The 4,498-nt window shown below is 39.6% G+C and overlaps 1 protein-coding gene and 1 pseudogene across 17 annotated transcripts in view; one reads left to right on the top strand and one right to left on the bottom strand.

Moving 5' to 3' along the window:
* MLLT10 (MLLT10 histone lysine methyltransferase DOT1L cofactor) overlaps nucleotides 1–4,498 on the top strand; it is a 238,787-nt gene that overhangs the window by 148,684 nt on the left and 85,605 nt on the right. The gene's annotated exons all lie outside the window — the stretch shown is intronic.
* On the bottom strand, nucleotides 4,404–4,491 carry LOC119468603 (annotated as a pseudogene).

Genomic DNA, 4,498 nt, shown 5'->3' with positions numbered 1-4,498 from the left:
GGGGTTTCACCATGTTGACCAGGATGGTCTCGATCTCTTGACCTCGTGATCCACCCGCCTCAGCCTCCCAAAGTGCTGGGATTACAGGCTTGAGCCACCGCGCCCGGCCTACTCTTTTTTTTTTTATTAAGTCACTTTATCTCTTTGTTTTTTCCTCAGTTAAGCTTATATAAAAAGTAAATGTAATTCTGAAGGAAATATACATACAAGATATTCAGAAGTCTAATATATCACAAATACATTATACCCAGTACATTGCACATACTTAAAGTAGAAACATTGATAACGTTTTGACATATGTACACATTAGTGAAACTGTCACCACAATCACAGGCAAGAGTTTCCTTGTGAATTTTTTTAACCTCCTTCTCCCTGCCTTCACTTCCCTCCCCAAGCATCTACTGATCTGCTTTTTGTCACTTTAGTTTGAATTTTCTAGAATGTTAAAAATGGAAACATATAGTATGTATGCTTTTTTGGTCTGGCTTCTTTCAGCATAATTATTTTAAGATTTGTTCTTGTATGTTTTAATAGTTCATTTTTTGGCTAATTACATATACTATAATTTGTTTATCCATTCAACAACCGATGGGCATTCAGGTGATTTTTGGTTTTGTGGTATTACAAAAAAAGCTGCTATTAATATTGTACAAATCTTACAAGATACATGTTTGTTCGTTTCTTCGAGATGGAGTTTCGCTCTGTTGCCAGGCTGGAGTGTAGTGGCGCGATCTCAGCTCACTGCAACCTCCACCTCCTGGGTTCAAGGGATTCTCTTGCCTCAACCCCCTGAGTAGCTGGGGTTACAGACATGCACCACCACACCCAGTTAATTTTGTATTTTTCAGTAGAGCCGGGGTTTCACCATGCTGGCCAGGATAGTCTTGATCTCCTGACCCCGTGATGTGCCACCTTGCCCTCCCAAAGTGCTGGAATTACAGGCATGAGCCACTGCGCCCAGCCCATATGTTTTTATTTCTCTATTTATTTTTTAGATGGAGCCTCGCTCTGTCACCCAGGCTGGAGTGCAGTGGCGTGATACCAGCTCACTGCAGCCTCTGCCTCCAGGATTCAAGTGATTCTCCTGCCTCAGCCTCCTGAGTGGCTGGAATTACAGGCGCCTACCACTATGCCCAGCTAACTTGTGTATTTTTAGTAGAGAATAGGTTTTACCATGTTGGCCAGGCTGGTCTCAAACTCCTGACCTCAGGTGATCTACCTGCCTCTTCTTCCCAAAGTGCTAGAATTACAGGCGTGAGCCTACTGTGCCCAGCCATGAATGCTTAATTTTTTAAGACACTGCCAAATGCCAAACTATTATTTTACCAAGCGGTCGTACCATTTTAACATTTCTACTAGCAGTACACCAGAGTTTCTGTTCCTCTACATTCTCTATAAGACTTGGTACAGTCAGTCTTTTTAATTTTAGCCATTTTAATGGGGATGTAGTGGTAATACTCATCACAGTTTTAATGTACATTATTTCCTTAATGACTAAGTAAGTCGGATGTCTTTTTATGTGCATATTTGTCATTTGTTTATTTTTGGTGAAGTGTTCATTAAGATCTCCCTACCATCTGCCTTTTTTTATTGGCGTGTTTTCTTGTTACTGACTTTTGTGAGACTTTGTATTCTGGAGGCAGTTCCTTTATCAGATACACATTAATAATGAACTAACAATTGCATGAGAATCATGTGCCCAGGCTGATAGTGATGGGGTGAGTTGTGGAAGTTGCGGATATTTATCTCACTCTGTGGCTTATAGTTTCATTCTTTTAATCTTTTGAAGAGCAGACATTCTTTATGAAATTTGGTTTATGAATTTTTTTTTTTTGTTTTCCCTTACAAGGTTTTAAAATTATAATTCAGGAGAATACAATTATGCAGCACAGGCCGATTAGCCAAATCTAAAATAAACTGGCTTCTTATCACAACTAACTTGTGAACATCACAGCCCTTCTTCTCTCTAAAATGATCATAAAGAAAAGTTACTGTGGTGAAACAGAAACCTAGATTTGAGGTAAAACGTAAAAAACAAAGGAAAAATAGCAATTCAGTGGTTTGTTGGTAAAAGCAGGAAAGTTGGTGCCCTTCGCTGGGCTGCTTTGCTCTTCTTACTCTAGCTTTTATTTATTTATTTATTTATTTAAAGATGGAGTCTCACTTTGTTGCCAGGGCTGGAGTGCAGTGGCGTGATCTCAGCTCACTACAGTCTCTGCCTCCTGGGTTCAAGCGATTCTCCTGCCTCAGCCTCTGCAATAGCTTTTATTATAGGTTCACGCTACCATACCTGGCCAATTTTTGTATTTTTAGTAGAGATGAGATTTCACCATGTTGTTCAGGCTGGTCTCAAACTCCTGAGCTCAGGTGATCTACCTACCTTGGCCTTCCGAAGTACTGGGATTACAGGTGAGCCACAATGCCTGGCCTTACTCTTACTCTTTTTTTTTTTCCTCCTCTTTAGTCCATCCATGTTAGACTTCAGTAGGTTTGAACAAATCATCTATTCATTTCTTTGGAGCTTACCACAGTGCTGATTGTTCCTTGTTCGTGTATAGAAACCCTCTTGAAATTTTTGTGTTTATTTTGTATCCTGCCACCTTACCTAAACTTTTTTTTTTGAGACAGTCTTTATCTGTTCCTGGGGCTGGAGTGCAGTGGCTTACTGGAGCCTTGACCAGCCAGGCTCAAGCTATCCTCCTACCTCAGCCTCCTGATTAGCTGGGACTGGAGGCACATACCACTATGCTCAACTAATTTTTTCTTGTAATTTTTTGTAGAGACAGGGTTTTGCATGTTGCCTAGGCCTGTCTTGAACTCCTGGGCAAACTCCATTTGCCCACCCTTGCCCTCCCAAAGTGCTGGGATTACAGGTATGAGCCACCATGTCTCGCCACTTTAATTTTTATTTCTTTGCTGTTGATTTCTGGTTTTATTTCATCATGGTCTGGGAGAGCAAGGCACCATATGATTTCTGTTCTTTAAAATTTGTTAAGGTGTGTTTTATGGTCTAGAATGTGGTCCATCTGGTCTTGGTTACTGGTTTGGTTACCGCCATTTATTCAAGGGGAAGTTTTTGGACATTGGGCTTAATTGGCTCTTCTTTTTCTACTATTCTGAAGATTAAGGCTGGGCATGGTGGCTCACACCTGTAATCCCAGTGATTTGGGAGGCTGAGGCGGGTGGATCACTTGAGGTTAGGAGTTCCAGACCAGCCTGGCCGACATGAAGAAACACTGTCTCTACTAAAAGTACAAAAATTAGCTGGGCATGGTAGCACGGGCCCATAGTCCCAGTGACTCAGGAGGCGGAGGTTGCAGCGACCCAAGATCTCATCGCTGCACTCCAGTGTGGGTGACAGAGCGAGACTCTGTCTCAAAAAAAAATAAAAGGCCAGGCACAGTGGATCACCTAAGTTCAGGAATTCAAGACCAGCCTGGCCAACATGGCAAAACCCTGTATCTCTTAAAAATACAAAAATTAGTGGAGTGTAGAGGTGGGCGCCTGTTACTCTGGAGGCTGTGGCAGGAAAATTGCTTGGACCTGGGAGGCGGAGGTTGCATTGGACCACGATCACGCCATTGCACTCCAGCCTGGGTGACCACAGCAAAACTGTGTCTCAAAAAAACAAAAATAGATTATTATTCTTCATTCTTTCTTTTCTAATATACACAGTCAGTACTATAAATTCCCCTTTAAGTGCTGCTTTCCTAGCATCTCACAAATTTTTATAAGTTGTATTTTTTTTCATTTAGTTCAAAATATTTTAAAATTTCTCTTTATATTTCTTCTTTTACTTATATGTTTGTTTGGAAGTGTGTTATTTAATCTCCATATATTTGGAGATTTATGGCCACCTTTCTGGTATTGACTTCTGATTTTATTTCATTGTGGTCTGAGAGATGAGAGAGCAAGGCACTATATGATAACTATTCTTTAAAATTTGTTAAAGGTGCATTTTATGGCCTAGAATGTGGTCCATCCTGGTTAATGTTCCATGTAAGCTTGAGAATAGAAGAATGTGTCATCTGCTGTTATTGGACAAAGTAGTCTTCGGAGGTCAGTTATATACAGTTGATTGATAGCACTGTTCAGCTCAACTGTGTCCTTAACTGATTTTTTTTCCTGATATATCTGTTAATTTTTTGGCTGCAGTATCTATTAATTTCTGTCAGTTTTTGCTTCATATATTTTGACCTCTTCTGTTAGTCACATAATTAAGGATTGTTATGTCTTTTTGAAGTATTACCTTTATCTTATGCAATTACTCTCTTTAGTTCTAGTACATTTCTTTGCTCTGAGTCTGTTCTGTTCATAATTAACATAGTATTTCTGCTTTTTAAAAATTAGTGTTAGTATGGTATATCTTTCTCTGTTTCCTTTATTTTTATTTATTCATTTATTTTTATATGGAACACTTCACAAATTTGCATGTCACCCTTGCACAGGGGCCATGCAAATCTTCTCTGTTTCATTCTAATTTTTTTTTTTTTTTTTT

The sequence above is a fragment of the Cebus imitator genome, unplaced genomic scaffold, assembly GCF_001604975.1.
Source record: "Cebus imitator isolate Cc_AM_T3 unplaced genomic scaffold, Cebus_imitator-1.0 Scaffold456, whole genome shotgun sequence".
Lineage (NCBI taxonomy): Eukaryota > Metazoa > Chordata > Mammalia > Primates > Cebidae > Cebus > Cebus imitator.
The sequence above is the reverse complement of the archived record's forward strand: the minus strand, read 5'-3'. Positions and strand labels throughout refer to the sequence as shown.